Raw genomic sequence first — 20,021 nt, 5'->3', positions numbered from 1 at the left:
CAAGTTCTTTGTATACATCATTTCACAAGTGCCCTGACGTGGGCATCAGAAGCTGCATTTATCAGATTAAGAGACTGAACACCCCAGGGATGGGGCAAGAGGACTCAGCCAGGGTGATCTTGCCAGGTCTGGGGGCACCTCGGGCTCTCATCTGACTCCATATCTCCCCAAGTCGTGCCCGTTTGGATGCCAGCGGACAGAGTGAGTCCAAAAGTTTGATAGAGACTGACTCTTGGGACTTCCCTGGTGGTCCAGTGGTTAAGACTCCAAGCTTCCACTGCAGGGGGCATCATTTGCATCCCTGGTTGGGTAAGGTCTGCATGCCCTGTGGTGTGGCCAAAGACTCTAAAAATAAATTATATTTTTTAAAAAAAAAGGACTCTTTACTCGCATTTAATTAAATCTCACTGAACTGTGATTCAAATTTTCTATTATAGACAAGGAACTGAAGGTCACTTCTCCATAAAAAGCTTGTTTCCTTTTCCGTAGGAGGAGGTTGGGGGGGCAAGGTGGGGGGGCGGTCCCGCCAGTACCCGTTCTCAGAGGTTGTGAGGCTTACATTAAATACTTGTAGGGAATTCCCAGGTGGTCCAGTGGTTAGGACTCCCAGCGCTCACTGTCCAGGGCCTCTGTTCAGTTTCTGGTCAGGGAACCGATTCCACAAGCTGCACAGTGGGGCCACACAAAAGTAAACGAATGAATGAATGAATAAATACTATTTGTAAAGCAATTAGAAACTTATGAAATAAGCTGTCTTAGTGTTAAATTGCACGAATATTTTGGTGTGTGATGTGTATGGTAACGTGACCAAGTGTCGGAGTCTGGCTCTGTTAGTTACCAGCTGAGTGACCTTGGGCAAATCGCTGCACCTCTCTGAGCCTCAGTTTCCTTGTCTTGTACAATAGGGATACTAACAGTTCTTAGTTCACTGACAATCAGTGAAACCGCCCAGGCAAGCGCTTGGCTGCTAATTGTTCATTGTTGGCCCATTGATCATTCTCTACAGAAGCTTACGGGAAAACGGAGGACGATTCCATTTCCTGGGTTTATTTGGTTGATCAATGGGTTCCTTTGGTTCAGCGTCGTGGCTTTGGGCGTCCCACCGCCGCTGCGCCTGCGCGCCGACCTCCTGCAGGTCCCGCCGGTCCCGGTAGGTGGCGCTGTGAGCAGAGAGCCGCTTCCCCGGGAGCGGCGAGTCCCCCACGCCTGTCCGCACCTTCTAGAACTCCAGCCCGCACCCAAGGCGTGCCCCACTGACGTGTTCGGGGTGGCTTCCAAGGGCTACGTGAGGAGCCCTATTTGAACACTGTTGGAATAGTCTGAAGCCTCGTAAGCGGGTGCTTTGGGATTCTGACTGTCAGCCGCTGGGTCAAGGGTGTCTCCTAATACTTCCACTACTCGGATGAGGGCGACTGTTCTGCTGCTGCTGGGTCAAAGATATGTCTTATTACTTCCGCTGCTGCTGCAACTGCTAGTAATTTAGAACCGCCTCTGTACCACTGCTGCTGCTGCTGCTTTTTTCCCTCTGCTGCTGCGACTACCACCGCCACCGCGACTATTGGCACTGCTCTTGCTTTACTTCTGCCGCCGCTCTCACTACTCCTATTAACGCTGCGCTACCACTGCTGCTGCTGGTAGTCCCACCCCCACCATCACCTCACAGTTTAGGGTTCACGTTCGGCTTCCATGACTGTAGCCCATGTAATCCTGGGAAGTCCAGTTCACCACTCGGAGCCTCAGTTTCTGCATCTGTAAAATGGGACAGGAACACTTCTCCCTCGCAGGATTATATAAGGTGATGTGTGTGAAGTGCCTGCCACGGAAAGATGTTCAGTAAATAGCATTTATTGATATTTTTATTTATTATGCCTGCCAGGGGTTCCTGAGGGGCAGCGGGCCCCCTAATGCAGTTAAACCATAGCGTGTTCACTTAGTCCTTGTTTTGAAAGATAACGGCAGGGCACAGAGCGACGCATCAACAGGAACACCCCAGAAAAAGGCAGTGATTCCTTGCTCTGCCCTAATCGGCTGTGTGATCTGGACGAGTGCCTTCTCCCCTCTGGGGCTCAGTTTCCCCCTCTGTAAAGTCAGGAGCTTGGACAGTTCTGTGTGCCCTCCTAGCTCTGTCCATCTACAGTGGACTTCACTGCGACAGTCCCTGGTTTGTATTCATAATTCCAGGAAAATCTTTCCATCCACACGTGGGCACGTGGGTTTCTCCTCGTGACATCTAATGGGACCGCGTGTGCAGAGTACTTAGCACAGCGCCTGGCACCCAGAAGGTGCTTGATAAAGGGCAGCTATGATGATGAACTCTTAATCAGCTCTCCACCTAGCCCCGAGAGGTGTCTGGAAGGCGAGTCGTTCAGCTCCTGTTTGCTGAGCACTTACTGTAAGTGAGCCCCGAGTTAGATAAGCCTGCACCCTCCAAGGGGCTCATGGTCCAAGGCAAAAGATTTAGATGGGGAGGGGTGGGGGACAGGGAAAGCCTTTCTGAGGAGGTAACATTTGAGCTGAGATCTGAAGGGGGAGAAAGAGCAGACCATGAAAAGAAGCTGGCTACAGCTGGTCTTTTCACTGGAAAAGACCCTGATGCTGGGAAAGACTGAGGGCAGGAGGAGAAGCGGGTGACAGAGGGTGAGATGGCTGTATGGCATCACCGGCTTGATGGACATGACTTGTGAGCAAACCCTGGGAGATGGTGAGAGACAGGGAAGCCTGGCGTGCTGCAGTCCATGGGGTCTAAAAGAGTTTGACACGACTTAGCGACTGAACAACAGCAGCTGGTGCAAAGGCCCTGAGGCAGAAGAGAGAGCACTGTGTTCTTAGAAAAGAGAGAGACCAAAGTGTCTGGAGCCTGATAATCAAGGACAGTGAGGGAGGAAACCTAGCAATGCCGAGGTCCATGTGACTTTGGTTTTTGTTTCAGAACAAAGGAAATCATAAGCCTCTGTGAGTAGAGGGTGACGAAGCCAGTTCTCAGCTTAAAAAGCTGTTAGCTGGGATCCTTCCTTCGTCCCACCCTCTGCCTCTTCCTGGTTGAGAAGGTTGAGCCTTCATCACCTATGTGCCGGGGGTCCGGGTCCCAGACCTCTGCGAAAGTCCTGGGCCTCGCAGGAAAGTGTTCAGGCCCCTTCACAATTTCACCACTCCAGGGGCCTCCCAGGATCCCCCATGGCCCCCCCAAGGACCCCATTTGGGAAGGTTGGAATTTTTCAGATCCACTGGCACAAGGTCCCCCGCCCCGCCCCCTCTAGGCCCCAGCTCCAGATGAAGCTAACTTTGAAATGCCCATGGCCAGCTGTGGCCGGGCGACCGCACCCACAGGCCACCAGGCCTGCTGCCCAGCAGACTGGAATCACAGCCAGGGGCTGAGAGCGGAGAGTGGCTGTGTCCATGGCAACGGGTGGCTGAGGGGAAGGGCTTCCTTGCCACCTGGCCTCAGGTTTCTGCCCCAGGGAGAATTCCAGAACAGCCCCATTGACAGTCCCTGGCAGGGCGAGGCCTCCAGTTCTTGGGACAAGGCCAGCTCTTTGTAGGCCCTAGATAGACAGGCCAGCTGATTGTCCCCAGTCTCTGGGTATCCTGTCTCCGCGGCTTCTGGGTGAATGTGGGGGATGTGATCTCACACGGGGCCTGCTCCCCGCTAGGGCCGGCTCCCAGAGGAAGACCATCAGACCCCACACCCTCCCGGCTGTGTGACCTGGGGCAGGTTCCCTCACCTTTCTGAGTGCCTTCCTCTCTTGTAGCTGGAGGGGGATCAGTGAGGATCAAGCCTTATGAAACGGCTGGCACACAGCTGCTGTTGCATAAATGTGTCCCCCCGCCCCGCTGTTTCTCCTCATCACTTGAGCCCGTCCCTGGCACTCAGAGAAAGAGCTAAAAGGCCAATCAAAATTGCTCATCCCCACAACCCCATGCTCTGCCGTCTCACCTTGGTGGATGTGAGCAGGGCTTCCCACGTCAGAGGTGAGGGGACTGAGGTCCAGGGGGCAGTGTGGCTGCTAGAGGGGCTGGAGAGTGGGTGTTTGAATTCAGACAGTCCTGTTTCAAATCCTGACTGCATCACCAGCAGGTTCCTCTGGCAGAGGGCTTTTCACTGTGTGGAGCCTCAGTTTGTCCAAATGCAAAAAGGGCTGGAAAAGACCCACCCCTCTGAGGGTTGTAGGGAGGAGGGGATGAGATGGCCCAGGTGTGCAGGTGCTGGTTTTTGGCTGCACCCCTGAGTCTGAGAACCACTTCAAGCCTCCAGGAACCTAAACACCAACTCTTGGCCTAAACTGAGCTCTGGAGCCGTGAGACCACCAGCTGAGCTGAAGAGGTGCCTAAGGAGAGAGAAGGAGGGGAGAGGCAGAGACAGAGCCACGTGGGGTGTGGGGAGGGGGAGGAAAAATGTTTCTGCTTGGGGGTGTCAGAGGGAGCCACTCTCTGCCAGGGAGGCCTGTTGTCTGCTGGACTCAGTAGTTCTCATGTGTAAAATGGAGACGCTGATGCCAACCTCACCAGATTACTGGAAAGGAAGATGCGTAAGGGGGAGTGCTGGGTAAACGTGGGAGTGCTCTGAGGGGGACGCTAGTCTTGGTGAGGACCCCACGGTGCCCCCACAGGACTATTTACTGAGCGTTGCTCTGTCGCGGCGTTGCCCGGCCCTCACGAGCATCATCACGTTTAACCTTTCCAACCGCTTGAGGTAGATTACTGTCCCCACGTTACAGATGAAGGAGTGAAGCTCAGAGAAGCAGGGGTACCTGCCCGAAGTTACACAGCTTCAAAATACAGTACAGCCCCACCCAGATCCTCCAGATCCTTTTGACTTCAGAGAGCACGTTCTTCTTTTTTTTTAATCTCTTGTAACAGATGTATTGAAATACAGTTTGCAAACCATGCAGTGCACTCATTCGATGTGTATTATTCAGTGGTTTTTATATATTCACAGATAGATGCAATTCTTACCATAGCAATTTTAGTACATTCTCATCATCCTAAAAAAAAAACAAACCCATAGCCTTTAACCGTCACCCCTCCAAGCCTCTCCAGCCCCTTGAATCCACTGTCTCAGTGGATTTGTCTCTCCTGGACATTTCATGTAGGGGGACTCTTATGGCCTTTGATGTCTGGCTTTTTTAACTCAGCATGTTTTCAAGGTGTTTTTTTCCACTCAGCATAATGTTCATCCACATTGTAGCATATATCAATTCTTTGTTCTTTTCCGGTTTTTTTTTGCCTAGCTGTATGGCATGTGTGCGTGCGTGCTCAATCACTTTGTGTCCAACTCTTTGCAACCCTGTGGACTGTAGCCTACCAGGGACTCTCCAGGCAAGAATAGTGGAGTGGGTTGCCAAGCCCTCCTCCAGATCTCCTTGACCCAGGGATCGAACCTGTGTCTCCTGCATCTCCTGCATTGCAGGCAGGTTCTTTACCCACTGAGTCACCTGGGAAGCCTGCTGTGTGGCATGCAGGATGCTAATTCCCTGACCAGGGATTGAACCCAGACTCCCTGCTGTGGAAGCTCAGAGTCCTAACCACCGGACCACCAGGGAATTACTTCATTCTTATTGTTGCATAATATTCAACAGTATAGATATACCACATTTCATTTATCTGTTTCAGTTTTGGCCGGTATGAGTGATGTTGTGTGAACATTTGTATACAAGTTTTTGTGTTCATCTGTTTTCATTTCTTTTGGCTGTCTCCCACAGAGTGGAATTGCTGGGTCATATGGTAACTCTATATTTAACTTTTTGAGGCACTGCCAGATTTTTCCACAGTGATTGCACCATTTCGTATTCCCACCAGCCATGTATGAGGGTCCCAGCTTCCCTACTTCTTTGCTAAAACATGTTATGATCTGCCTTTTTGAGACTGTATTCTCATTGGCCCTGCTGTACTACAGGGTCTGCCAGGCTTGGGTTCAAATGCTACCAGCTGGAGTCTGTCGGGCACTCGGGGTCTCTGCGTCCTTTCGTGGGAAATGACATAGAATGTCAATTCTACAACCAACAGGAACCTACTGTAGAGCACAGGGAACTCTGCTCAATGTTACGTGGCAGCCTGGATGCAAGGGGAGTTTGGGGGAGAATGGATACATGTATGTGTATGTCTGATCCCCTTCATTGTCCACCTGAAACCATCATAACATTGTCAATCAGCTATACCCCAATACGAAATAAAAAGTTAAAGAAAAAAGGAATCCCTCCTGCCCGGCTGTCAGGAAGTGACCGGCAGAATCGGGGCTATGCTAACTGTACAGTGAGGTACACGCATCTTGTTTTTATAATCCAGGGCAGGTGCAGTCTGTATAAAGTTCCTGAGATGCAACCCACCCGGTTCACGGTCTCTCCCCAACACTGGCACTGATTCTGGCATACAGCAGGCGCTTGCTAAGTGCAGACCCTCAGTGCTGCCCAGGAACCTCCCTTAGTGGAAGTGGCCGAGCCCCCTGCCCGCCTGGGGACCCTGAGACCCGTGTGGGACAAGGCGCTGGGCCACCCTGCAGCCTCTACAGGACTCTCCATCTGCTTTAATGGCTTTGAAATCTTTTCCTTCCCTAAGAGGAAAAGTTCTTTCCGTCGAGAATCTCTCGTCCTCTCAAAGCAGAGGCTGGGCAGTTTTGCCAGCGACAGAAACAGTGACCGCCACTGCCGTCAATTCCTAGCAGTGACTCTTGTTCATATTTAGTCAAACCAGTGAGCATTTGCTGGGTGCCCTGAGCACCCTGCTTTCTCTTCCTACTCCCCTTTTTCCTGCCAGGCAGGCCCGCAGGCTTTCAATCAGCCAGTACTTCCCCCAATTTTTCTTTTATTGTGGTAAAACACACGTAACGGAATTTGCTTTCGTAAGCCATTTGTGTGTACAGTTTGGTGGCGTGAAGATCATTCATACCGTTGTACCCGCATCACTGTTGCAGGAACGGGGGACCCCTTCCAGGGCCCAGGGGTGGGCTCTCGTCTAGCGCTCAGAAATGAATTGTCCCGGGAGACACACGTGCTGATGAAGCAAGAGACTTTATTGGGGAGGGGCGCCCGGGCAGAGAGCAGCAGGGTAAGGGAGCCCAGGAGGACCGCTGTGCCCCGCGGCGCGCAGTCTCGGGTTTTATGGTGATGGGGTTAGCTTCCAGGTTGTCTTTGGCCAATCGTTCCGACTCAGGGCCCTTCCTGGTGGTGCACGCAGAGCTTAGCTAGGATGGATTCCAGTGGGAAGGGTTCTGGGAGGTCGGCAGGACAGATGGACTGGAGTCTCCGCTCTCCTTTTGACCTTTCCTGAATTCTTCTGGTTGGTGGTGGCTTGTCGGTTCCGTGTTCCGTACCAGGACCTCCTGTCGTAAGATAACTCACGCAGGTGGTTACTGCAGTGCCCACCACCACCATCCATCTCCAGAACTCTTGTCATCTTACAAAACTGAAAGTCTATACCCATTAAACTCCCACCCCCTCCAGCTCAACCAACCAGTATCTTAAAAGAACCTACTAAGTACCAGAGGCTTGTCCAGCAAACAAGACAGACACGGTCCTTGCCTCGTGGAAACTGATACCCATTGTTCAGATGAGAACACCGGGGCACTGAGAGGGAGAGGCTCTTGCTCACGGCCCCTACCTCATCAGCGGCAAAGCAGAGTTTGAACTCACAGTGGGCACAGGGGCCAAGATCCAGCCTCCTGGCCCAAGATGAGTCACTTCCTTGTATGGGGCCTCAGTGGGCCAGTCTGTGAAATGGGGGTCAGGAGGGAGTAGGGTTAGCCATACTGACGCGGAGGGCTCCTGCCTCTTCCCCCTCACTCCGGAGAAGAGCAAACATCATCCCTGACCCTACCTCCTCCAGTCCCCTCCAGCACCCTCCTAAGCCCACCAGGCTCCTCTGTCCATGGGATTCTCGGCAAGAACACTGGCATGGGTAGCCATGCCCTTCTCCAGGGGATCTTCCTGACCCAGGCCTTGAACCCAGGTCTCCTGCATTGCAGGCAGATTCTTTACCATCTGAGCCTCTAGGGAAGCCCCCAGCATCCTCCTACTGAATTATCCTTTTTTTTTAAATTAATATTTGCTTATTTATCTGGCTGTGCCAGGTCTCAGTTGTGGCATGTGGGATCTAGTTCCCCAACCAGGGATTGAACCCGGCTCCCCTGCATTGGGAACTCAGAGGCTTAGCTCCCAGGCCACTAGGGAAGCCCCTCTTTTTCTTTCTTTTAAGAAGAGGCTTTCTCCAGAAATGGGCTCCAGACTAGATATGCCCAGGACTCCTCTGCATCCCGCCCTGACCCACCCCCAGCCTGGAAGGCCCCAAACAGAATGGCTTTTCCTCCTCAGGGAGGTATAAGGGGCCCTCTGTTTACATTCCTCACTGCCAGATAACTGCTTGTCTACCTTGTCTAAGATCCTGGAAGCCCAGAGGAGAGAATCCTCTCTCTCAAATCCTCAGGGACAGAGCTTTGGCAAGGTCACGGTTCCTTCTAAGCCCCCATCTCCCATCTGTAAAATGGGCACAGCAATCCCCGCCGCACAGCCTGGGGGGAGGAAGGTTTACTTGACACCCTCCACCCCACCCCCACCTCTTGCTCAGTAAGTTCTTTATTAAGGTTTCTTTTTTGGTAATTGTTTCAGACTGGCAGTTTGCATTTTATTTTATTTTTTGTTTGTTTTGGCTGCGAGGCATGCAGGATTTTAGTCCCCTGACCAGGGGCTTCCCACGTGGCACTAGTGGTAAAGAGCCCACCTGCCAATGCAGGAGACATGAGACTCGGGTTCAATCCTGGGTCGGGAAGATCCCTTGGAAGAGTAAATGGCAACCCACTCCAGTATTCTTGTCTGCAGAATTCCATGGACAGAGGAGCTGGTCAGGCTACAGTCCATAGGGTCTCAAAGAGTCGTACCTGACTGAAGCATGTATGCCCGACCAGGGATCGAACCCGTGCCCCCTGCAGTGGAAGCACAGGGTCTTAACCACTGGACCACCAGGGAAGTCCTCGACCAGTGGTTTGAACACAGCACTTCCATTAAGGTTCTCTCTCCAACAATTCTCAAATTCCACTTTCTGGCTGCTGAACCAGTGCACCCTGGCAGCTATTTCTGCTTGCAAGCTGTTGAGGAAGGACCCACCCCACCATCTTCCCAATGTGGGAGTCAGCTCAGTTTTGAGAAAAGAATAACCATAAAAAGGGTTAAGGCTGTTCTTCGGCCTCTGCATGGACCTTGTGCCCTCAGCCTCTTCACTGTGATGTGAGGGGAAACTGAGGCAGAGTAGGGACTGGCTGCTCAGCTGGTGAGTCACAGAGCCAGGGCTTGGGCTCCGGGAGTCTGGCTGGAGGAGTCGAGCCAGTCCTGGCAAAGTGAGCTGCCTGTCCATTAGGGTATTCAAATGTCTGGGGTGGAAGGTGGGACTGCGTGGTGGGGCTCACCTTCTCCATAAAAGAACACTGGTTGGTGGCCTGCTCAGTCCAGGCTCTGTGCTAGGCGCTGGGTAAAAAGGTGAGGTTCAAAGGCGCTCGCGTTGGTTTAGTCCCGGATGGTACTGTCTGTAACACAGGTGCCTCTGCTGCTGGAAGTCTGGAGCTACCCAAAGGCCGGGACCTAGCGCACACTGTCTCTGAATTGACTGCTGAATGAACGGAAGCGTGGAGGAATCGGCGACAAGCCCATTACCAGATGGGGAAGCAGTCCCGGGCTGACGAATTCAGGAGCCGGTGGTCTCAGGATTCCAGCCAGAGGCACCCCACGCCCCCCACGAAGCGGCTGCTCCTGTACCTGGGGTGATGACGCCCGTTTTCCAGGTGAGGAAACTGAGGCCCCGCCTCCGTCCCCCACCCGCCCGCGCCCTTCCCCCAGGGGCGCGGGTCCCAGGCGCGGGGTAGGCTCGGTGCCTCGCCTCCGGGGCGGGCGGCGTGGGCGGGGTGCAGCCCGGGGGGGTGGGGGTGCAGCCCGGGGGCGGCGCGCGCGGTGGAACCTGAGCCCGGGGAGGAGGGACGCGACGGCTCCGGGCGGGCGCGGGGCGGGCTGCCGGGATTCAGGAAGCGCCGCACTCCCGGCCGCCGGCGCCCGCCGAGCCCTCTCGGAGGTGAGTGGGGTCTGGGCCTTCGGGGCGGGGACCCCCGGGAGGGACGGCACAGCCAAGGACCCCGCGCACCCCCGGGAACGTCTTGGAGGCTGCGGAGTGCCAGCCTGGGGCGCGGGATCCGTGGGGGTCCCTTGGGCTGGGCACCACCTCTCTGGGCTTCCCTTTCCCTACCTGCCAAGTGGGCGCTAACCTCGGCTCCCGGCTCCGGGAATGCAGGCCTGGGGGAAGGAGGTACCCGCTCCCCGGGAGATCCAAGCCCAGGAACCAAACACAGGAGGCCTTGCAGCCCACCTCGCGGTCACCTCCTTTTTGGTGGGCTTGGAAGAGGGAGTTGGGTGCCTGGGGGTTTGCCTTCAATCTCCAGGAAGGGTTGGGAGTCTGCAGCTTCCAAAGATCATTTCTTCATTACTGAGCCCCAGAGAGAGGGCTCTTCTGCCAGGAGGCAGGAAGATCTAATCTCCGGTCCAGCTCTGCCGGGACGCCCTGGGAGGTCTCTCAGAACTGGGAGAGACTGCCTACCCTCCCACATGCCTGGCGGTTTCCAACCATGGACACCCCTGCCTGGCCCAGCACCAGCCGGTTTCCTCCATCCGTTCTCCCTATTTTGCAGATGAGGAAACTGAGGCCCAGGTCAGGGATGTAGCCAAGTGGAATTTAAAGCCAGGGCTGTCCAGCTCCAACGTCCTCCCTGCATGGAGCCCAGGGGCTGTCGTGGAAGTTGCCAAGGAGGGGGTGGACTTATGGCCGCGGAGTGTCTAGAACCAAGGACTTCTGCTGGGGGGTGGAGGTGGGGTGTGATCTCGGACACTGAGACCCTCTGGAGGGTTTGAGCTTGCCCCTTTATCACAGGGGCAAGGATGGGGTCACTGGGTGAGGAGGTGGCCTCTTAAGAAAGGTCAGGTACGAGGGTCAAGTGTGGATTGTCTGTGAGGTTAAAAGTGGGGCCTTTGTGGTCTGAACCCTCATTTGGCCACCTGCTACTGTGTGATCTCGGGCTACTTCTTTAGCTGTCTGAGGGACAGACAGCTCATCTAGAAAATGGGGGTGGGCTGAGGGCGCCCCTGGGCTGAAGCGAGGACAGCTGACCTGCGAGGGGCCCCACACTGCCTGGAGCCCGGCCTAAGGATATGAGGTTTGCGCTGGTGGTTGTTGCCCCAACATCTTCTTAACAGAGGGGGTGAAATGTGAAGTGTGAAAGTCATTCAATTGTGTCTGACTCTTTGGGACGCTATAGACTGTAGCTCGCCAGTCTCCTCTGTCCATGGAATTCTCCAGGCCGGAATACTGGAGTGGGTAGCCATTCCCTTCTCCAGAAGATCTTCCCAACCCAGGGATTGAACCCAGGTCTCCCGCATCACAGGCAGATTCTTTACCAGTTGAGCCACCAGGGAAGCCCAATGGAGGGGGTGAAAAAGGTAATTGGCCATTTCCACATTTATCTAGACCATTCTGTTTGAACGGTGGTGGGAGCCAGAAAGGCCGGGGACCCCTTTCCCCATTTCTATTGGTAAACCGGAGCAGGGAGGGGCTCCTAAGACAAACAACAAATGAGTCCTGGACCTGTCAGGTTCACACTTGTATTAATAGAAGCAGGGTGGGGTCATTTCCAAGTGGAGTTTCCCCAGGTTCAGAGAATGGGCACCTGAGGAAGAAGTGTGTGAGAGACTAGTAAAGACGCCTCGAATCCCCCAAGCGAAATCCAGACCAGACGCCTTCTATCCAGCTGGGGCTGTGGACTCCCCTCCCACCTCATCAGCTGTGCAGGTGTGAGCTGGGCCTCAGCCATTTCCTCCTCTGTCCATCAAAACCCCCTTGCAAAGCTGCCCTGGGCCAGCCCTCGACTGGGCACTGAGGCGTTGGACCCCCGCCTAGCCCCAGCCTGGGTGAGGGGGGCGGTGAACTGGGTGGTCTAAGAGAGCCCGTGGGATGGGAGGGAGGGCTGCCTCCTCCCCCTCAGCTGTCTTCCTGACCCTGGCATTGCCCTCAGGCAACACCCACACCAGCCCCAAGAGCACCCAGCCAGGGAGCGTGTGTGCCCCGGATGGCTGGGGCTCAGGGGAGCGGGCTGTGGGTGGGATTGTGATGATCGGGAACCCAGAAGGGCTTGATCAAGGTGGCCTTGGAGGCTCACCTGAAGGAGTAAATGCAGATGCTGGGGGAAAGGGTATTCAGGTAAAGACCTGACTTCTGCTCGTCAGCAGGTGGTGAAACTAGCAGAGCTGAGACGTCGTCCCGTTTGTCTGGAGCGTGACACGAACAGGAAGGACAAGGGATCAGACAGGCAGTGGGCTGGGTCAGACCCAGAAACCCTGCAAGTCCAGCCTGGGAGGGCCACGCCAGATGTGTGGTCTGGAAAGGCCCGCGGAGTCGGGGCTGGGTGGGGAGGCCAGTCCCCAGGCGGAGAAGTCAACCAGCCAGAGGTGTGAGGCCCCAGGTAGGGGCTGGCACCCCCGGTAGGCAGCTGGAAGATGGAGGGAAAGCACTATGCAAGACTTGATCTCAGGGCGCCCAGCACGTGGTGCGCAATTAACCCCACTTGCACGGTTGAGTGCCCGAACACAGCGTTTTGAGAGGGCCAGAGTCCTTTGAGGTCCTTCGTGTGTCCCTGGGAGGGAGGGGGCCACATGGAGAGCGGGCAGCTCTACACTTCCCAGGCCCTCAACCTGCTATGTGCCTCAGTTTCCCCCATTCGACTCTAGGAAAAACGTTCCAGGCCCCTCCTCAGTTCACGGGGGAACCCAAGGACCAGCTCCTGATTCACGCAGGATCTGGGGAGCCAAGGGAACATTTCCTGCCAGCAGGCCCTCTGGAATGCTCCGTATTGCCAGGTTGGGGCGGAATTCACCTGTTAAAGATTAATTCAGACCTCTCAAGATGCCTGTGGTCCTGGGACCCGCAGCTGCCACTCTGAACTCTGGGTGCAAGGTTCTGTCTGGCTTCAGCCAAGCATAGGCTGCGTTAGCAGTCATTATGTTGACAGTGAGCATTTACTGAGCACTTACTGTGTGCCAGACACTGAGCCCAAGACTAAGTACATTTGGATGCGAAGCTAGGATGATACCCATTTTTGAGAGGGAGGAGTTGAGGTCAGGATGGTAAAGTTGCTGGCCCACCTGGGAAGGGCCAGAACTAAGGTCTGAACTCCATTTATCTGACTCTGAATCAGTGCCTAGGAATTTCCGTGGTGGTCCAGTGGCTGAGACTCCGCACTCCCAATGCAGGGAGCCCAGGTTCGATTCCTGGTCAGGGAACTAGATCCTGCATGCCGCCACTAAGACACAGTGCAGCCAAATCAATAAAAGTAGATACGTATAAAATCCATGTCCCTTAACTTCCAAGGTGGCCTGTCCCCATTTGTCTAGATCTGGGGTCATGGGAAGATAGTCTGCAGTTTAGAGGTAAGAGCCTGAATTGTTTAGACAGGCCCGGACTTAACTCCTATGCCTGCTGCCTTCTCCCCAGGGGAGCTCAGGCACGTCACCGCATCTTTGAGTCTCAGTTTCCTCATCTGCCAAATGGGGCTGTCAGTCCCCTCTCTGCAAGGACAGTCCAAAGCACATGGAGGGGGTTCCGAGCACCGTCTGCTTCCTCATCCTGTCCCGCAGCCTGTTCCAGGGCACGTTTTCCTCCAGCTCATCCCTCTGAGAGCCCCTCTGTGCCAGGAAGGCGGGAGGAAGGAAGCAGGGGCAAAGCTGGACTTGCACTTGGACAAGAGATGCTGCCTTTGCAGCTCGGAAATACTTACAGGCCTTGGCTGAGCACCAGGGGCCGTCAAAGTTTCCTACTTTCCTGACTTAGTGCTTACATGAGGGCTGGAGCCTAGCTACCTGGCTCACACCCCAAGTCTCAGGAAGTTCCCTCACTCCTGGGGCCTCAGTTTCCTCACCTGTAAAATGGGGTGATGTCTGTGCAGGCTTTGTGGGGGTGGTCGTGGACAGTCTCCAGAGCAGCACAGACTGTTCAGCATGTAACCAGTGTTTATTGCCTGACGGTCTATTGCCTTGATGGGGTCACAGCATTGCCCACACTGGAGTTGGGCAGGGCAGGAATGCTGAGTCCCATTTTACAGCAGAGGAAACTGAGGCTCAGAGAGAGCAGCAATTTGCCAAGGGATGCCCCACCGGCTTATGGAAGAACTGGACCTGAAAGCTAGGTCCCAGTGATCCCTAGGGTCCCTGAAAAGCCCAGTGGCTGGCCCAACTTCCTTCCCAGAAAGCCACTGGGACTGTCCGGTCTTGGAGTCTGACCCACTTCCGTTCACATCCCAGCTCAGCCACTCGCTGCTCTGTGACTTCAGGAAGTGGCTTAACCTCTCTGTTCCTGGGGCTGCCACCCCCGGGGTTTGCAGGAGGTCACAGCAAACCAGTTGAGGGGGATTTGGATACTTCTGGCTGCCCACTCCTGCCCCGGCCTGGGCTCCCCCTGCCTCAGGTGCCCTGGAGTTCCCTTGAGCTGTCACCCTGGCTGAGCAGGAATGAAGAAGGGAGGCCAGGCCCTCGCTTTCACTGTGACTCCGATTTCCTTCCCACCTCTGAGCCCCGTCCTGGTCATCAGCTTCCCCTTTCTGCCCTTCTGGCTGTGTGACCTCAGGCCGGTCACGCCATCTCTCTGAGCTTGTTTCCTCATCAGTGACAGTCACAGACGGCACACCAGGGGCATCGGAGGCCCTCACAGGTCTGCTCCAGATGAGATCAGAGGGTGGGAAAGGCTCGGGAAGGAGGTGGTGGTGTGGGGGCAGACAGGAGGGCCATTGACCAAATGGGAGTGCGCTTATTTTTCTTTGGGTGGTGAGTAACGGCCATCCCTCCCGCCCCTGCCCTGCCCACCCGCGGCACAAAGAGCTCCTCAGTCTCACCGGACGCCAGTTTTTCCCCGAGGGTGGAGTGGCCTGGCTTCCACCTCACTGACCAGGAAGGCTGACCACCTTCTGGGATGGCTCGTCAAGGGTGTGTATGGAGCAGGCACTTCCAGTGCATGTCCCCAATGGGCCCCCCAGGTTCAGGGGAGAACCCAGCAGCCAAAGGGCCCACAGATCTCGGACGGGGACCAGCTGGCCTGGTTCACTCCTGTCCCTGTGCCCCATGGCAGAGAGGAGGGACTCAGGAATACCTGTGGACAGAGCAGACGGATGAAGCAAGGAAGGACCGAGTGACTCAACAGACAGATCAGCCAGGTGGGGGCATCAGGAAAACCCGCCTGCTCAGATTCAGACAGGGACTCAGGCAACAGTCCTGGCCTGCCTGAGCCTCAGTCTCCTCATCTGCAAAATGGACACATGGTAGCTGTTGCCATTGCCATCGCGGGAGGATGTTGAACATCATAGGTCAGACAGCCTAGCACGCAGCAGGCGCTCAGTACGTTATCTGTTCAAGGATGGGAAGGAGGGTGTGTCCAGCTGGTTAGTTGGGCAGAGGTGCAGCTGTGAAGGGCTGTCTGTCCTGTGGAGAAGGACTTAGCTGCGATTCCTTTCATTTATATCTCTGCATTCATCCATTTGGTCATTCATTCGGCAAGTATGTCTTGGGCAGTTGCGATGTGCCAGGCCCTGTTCCAGGCCCCAGGAACTCGGGTGACTGTAACAGAAGAGGCCCCCGCCCTCCTGGAGCTGGCGTCCAAGTTCCCAACATCTGGGACAGCGTTTTATGAGCCTCCCTCTTGACACCCACAGTCCCAGGCAACCCAGCGGTGGGTGCTGTGATTAGCTCCTCTTAGAAGTGAGGCAACTTCCCTGCTGGTCCAGTGGCTAAGATTCTGCCCTTCCATTGCAGGGGGGTCATGGGTTCGATCCCTGGTTGGGGAACTAAGATTCCCACATGCTGTGCTGTGCAGCCAAAAAAACAAAACAAAACAAAATTAGAAATAAGGAAACTGAGTCTCAGAGAGGTGACAGTCTGCCTGGGGTCACACAGCTACTAAGCAGCAAAGGCACAATGGAAACTCCAAGTCTGTTCCGGCCCACCCTGAGACTTCCAAGGGGTGCGGCATTTAGAAAAGTGACCCCAAGGAGAGGGCTTCATACACTCTAAAGGCATGAGCTCAAATGGGCTTAAAAGCAGGTGGTTGGAATCCCAACCACATTCCCCTCCTGTTGAGTTGTGACCTCAGCTGGGTCTCCTGGTCTCTCCAAGCTTCAGTTTGCTCATCTGTGAAATGTGGCAAGCGTGCTCAGCACACGATGGGTGTTGGATAAGTGTCAGCCCCTCCCTCCATTCTCCCCAGTCGTAATTTATTCCTTTGAGAATGGAAATGATAATAACTTCTATTTTTTGGATTATAACAGAAGGTGTATGTGACATGTACCAGAGGGCTGTGGGACTGCTAACGTGGGCATTCAAGCAGTTAGCCAGAGACACAGCCTCCTGTTGGCGTAGGCTGTAGATGAGGCGGGCGGGGGCAGCAAGAGGATCTTGAACTGGTTTTCTGCTGCCTGGGGCACCCTTCCCTGGCTCCTGCCTGGCCCATTCATTCCATGGTGTCAGCTCTCTTCTCTGAATTTTGCCCATGGGTGTGAGATGGAGGGGTGGGTGTTGGTCTGCATGGGTAGGTGTCCTGCCTCCTCGGGGCCTCAGTCTCCCAGCTGGGTAACGGGACAGTGATGAAGGAGAGATGGGGACGAGGAGGGAAGAAAAGGCTTTCAGAAGGCGAGGTCTCCGAGCAGAATCATGAGTTTTGGCTTTGGACCTGGGATGTCTGGGTCCCAGTGCTGCCTCCACCCTGCCCTCTCTGGGCTCTGTCTCTCTAGCTGTTAATTGAAGAAATATTAACAATGAAAAGGCAGCTGCCATTGTTAACACTTACCACACACCAGGCACTGGCTTAAACTCGTGAATTATCAATTCAGTCCATCATCTTCCATGATCATTCAGTCCTCATGGCAGCCTTTTGGTGTAAGAGTATCATTTTATTTTTTCATTCAAAGCATGAACGTAGAGTCCCACCAGTAACTATAAAGCAAATATGTGAGTTTATCCTTCCCACGTGGCAGTGATCATTTCCCCCGTTTTACAGATGAGGAAGCTGAGGCCCAGAGAGAAGTGACTTGCTCCCGGCCACCCTGTCAGGAAGTGGCCGGTGGGGAAGAGAACACTGGTTGGGTGGTTTCTAAGGCTGCAGAATCCTCCCTGGGCCGGGGGTGGGCGGTGTAGTCTCTGTGGCTGTGACTGTCCTCGGGTAGAGGGGCTGGGCTAGAGAGACAGGGCTTCCGTATTCCTGGGCTGGGTAGCATCGCGCTCTGAGCAGGGCTGGGTTAGAGGGATGGGAGGGGGCGAGGCCTCGGGGGAAGGAGCCAGAGCCTCCTGGGACAGGACCGTCATGTCCTTGAGTGCCCCGCTGTGCACCAGACCCTGTGCTGCCCCCTCTATGAGCATCTAAGCTCACGACGTCTCCTTGTCAAAACAAGGAAACTGAGGCTGGGGAGGGGACGTGACTTTCCCGAGGTCATCAAGCTGCAAAGGGTTTCTGCGATGTAACTCACATGCAACTCACCCTTTCAGTGTGTGCAATTTGGTGGTTTTGTAGAATGTTCAGGGTTATAGAGACATCACCACTGTCTAACCCCAGTACATTTTCATCATCCCCAAAATGAACCCCATCCCCACTAGCAGTCACTGTCCCCCCACTGCCCCCAGCTCCTGGCAGCCGTCCCTCTGCTTCTTTTCGATGGATGTGCCTGTTCTGGACATTTCACGTACATGGGATCCTATCACACGTCACCTTCTGTCTTGCTCGGAGTGTGCTCTTAACCCGTTCAGCCGCACCACCTCCCAGTGCTTCCCACCCTGGGGCCAGGGACCTTGGAAGCGAATGGGGGGCCCTGAGAGCTCGGAGGGATCCTTGTGTGTCCTGTCGGAATCCCTCCGGCCAAGGACTTGCAGAATGACCGAGTGAGGTCGTGGTCACATCAGCCTTGCCCTTTGTGGGGCCTGGTGAGTCACCCCAGCCCTGCCCCTCCTGGGTGGGGGGGACCCGATGGGACACTGGGGCTCTGTCTGCCCTGGACAAGCAACCGCTGTGCAGCAGACAGGAAGTAGGCAGGGCCGAGACCTGCTGGGTAAATACGGGCCGGCTGGGGAAGGCGCCCTGCATGGCATGATGCCCCCTGCTGCTCCCACCCACTGGGCCGAGGGAGCCTCGGCAGCCTGGCCGGGGAGCCAAGCTCCCACTGGCGGCTGCTCTGAGGTGGCTGCCAGCGTCCCAGGCTCTGGGCCCAGCTGCTTGGCCCTCCTGGCTGTCACACCTTCCTTGATCCTCAGTTTGTCTGTTTATCCATCTTCTGATAAAGACACTACAGTGACCCTGATGTGCTGGCAGCAACCGTCTTCTGCTGGGTGTGTACTCCTTGCCTTCCCTGGTAGCTCAGCGGGTAAAGAATCCACCTGTCCTGGGTCGGGAAGATCCCCTGGAGAAAGGATAGGCTACCCACTCCTGTATTCTTGGGCTTCCCTGGTGCCTCAGACGGTTCAAGATTCTGCCTGCAATGCAGGAGACCTGGGTTCGATCCCTGGGTGGGGAAGATCCCCTGGAGAAAGGATAGGCTACCCACTCCAGTATTCTTGGGCTTCCCTGGTGGCTCAGATGGTCAAGAATCTGCCTGTAACACAGAAGACCTGGGTTCGATCCCTGGGTGGGGAAGATCCCCTGGAGGAGGGCATGGCAACCCACTCCAGTATTCTTGCCTGGAGAATCCCCACGGACAGAAGAGCCTGGCGGGCTGCAGTCCGTGGGGTCGCCAAGAGTCGGACGCGGCTGAGTGCAGCACGGCGCTCCCTGCCTGGTGCTAGGATCAGTGCTTTACACATGGTCTTATTTGACCCTGTCAACCACCCCAGGGTAGGCGCTGCGGCCATCACCATTTACAGGTGAGAAAACAGAGGCACAGGAAGGCCGGGTGACTTGCCCTGGGTCACACAGCTGGTGAGTGGGCAGTTTGCCTCTGGGGCCCGTGGTCCCCACCACCCACCCTGAACCACTCTCCCTCCACCCCCATCATCCGTCCTTTTCTTCTCAAGTCCCCTGGTCCTGGTAAAGTATTCACTGAGGGGACTTCCCTGGCAGTCCAGTGGTCAGGACTCCATGCTTGCAGTGTGCAGGGCGTGGGTTTGATCCCTGGTCAGGGAACTAAGATCCCACATACCCCACAGTGTGGCTCAAATAAAAAAATAATAAAGTATCCACTAAAGGCGCAGGTCCCGGGGCCATGTGAGTCCCAGACCTGGTTCCACATCTAAGGAGCTGGGCAACCCTATCAGGGTGACTCTACCTCTCTGAGCCTCCGTTTCCTTACCTGGCGGGTGGGGAGGTGGATAGAGCTGGCCTTTTCTCTCTCAGCGCCAGCAAGCCTTGGGCTCTGTCCTCCTAGGCCCTTCCCCACCCACGCCATCCCTCCAGGATTGATCTAGAATGATAGGCTAGTCCAGGTTACTGCAGGAAGTGGGGGACCCCACAGCTGGGGCAGAGAGCCACAGGATGGAGGGAGTAGTCTGTCTGGGAGCCCAGAACCTCCGCCTGATCTGCCTGCCTCCCCCCACCTCCCGCCCGCCCACTCACCCATCTCTTCTCTCTTCATTCCTGTCTTCTCCCGATGCCTCAGGCCGCCTGGTCCTTAGTGCCCCCTGCTGTCTCCCGGCCCCACACCCCGGACCTTGCTGTCTCCTCTGCTCTTTTATCTGTCGCACGTGTCAAGCCCTCCTCCTCGCTGCCTCTTCCTGGGCCCGTCAGGATCAATCAGTGCTGCTTCCTCCTGCCTGTCTCCTTTCAGAACTTCAGTGGACCTTGCCTGACTGTTTAAGCAAGCAGATATTTACTGGTGCCTTGGCATAACCCTGAATGCCAGGGAGACAGCCAGCACAAGATAGTCCCTCCTTCACGGAGCTCACACTCCAGAGAAGAGAGAAAATGAATGAAAGGGTGATATAAGCAAAGGTCAAAGTTTAATCACGAGAAGTGCCGTAAAGGGAGGCCCAGTTTGCTGTAAG

General features: G+C 55.3%; 1 protein-coding gene and 1 long non-coding RNA gene across 4 annotated transcripts in view; one reads left to right on the top strand and one right to left on the bottom strand.

Moving 5' to 3' along the window:
* The first annotated feature begins 9,476 nt into the window (after positions 1-9,476).
* The window catches only part of TRPV4 (transient receptor potential cation channel subfamily V member 4), a 38,820-nt gene continuing 28,275 nt past the window's right edge, over positions 9,477-20,021 (top strand). Inside the window, exon 1 of one of the 3 annotated variants that reach the window (XM_025267479.2) lies at positions 9,477-9,763. The gene's annotated coding sequence lies outside the window, so the exon portion shown is untranslated. Of the gene's footprint in view, positions 9,764-9,895; positions 10,048-20,021 lie in introns of those variants that run through there. The other 2 variants (XM_006052920.3, XM_044930050.1) reach the window with 2 other exon arrangements.
* Positions 15,438-19,708, bottom strand: LOC112579913. Its single transcript, XR_003104202.2, has 3 exons — positions 19,594-19,708; positions 16,846-16,926; positions 15,438-15,868 (listed from the first exon to the last, which is right to left on the bottom strand). It is a non-coding gene; the product is annotated as an uncharacterized LOC112579913 (long non-coding RNA).

The sequence above is a fragment of the Bubalus bubalis genome, chromosome 17 (genome assembly GCF_019923935.1).
Source record: "Bubalus bubalis isolate 160015118507 breed Murrah chromosome 17, NDDB_SH_1, whole genome shotgun sequence".
Classification (NCBI taxonomy): Eukaryota; Metazoa; Chordata; class Mammalia; order Artiodactyla; family Bovidae; genus Bubalus; species Bubalus bubalis.
The sequence above is the reverse complement of the archived record's forward strand: the minus strand, read 5'-3'. Positions and strand labels throughout refer to the sequence as shown.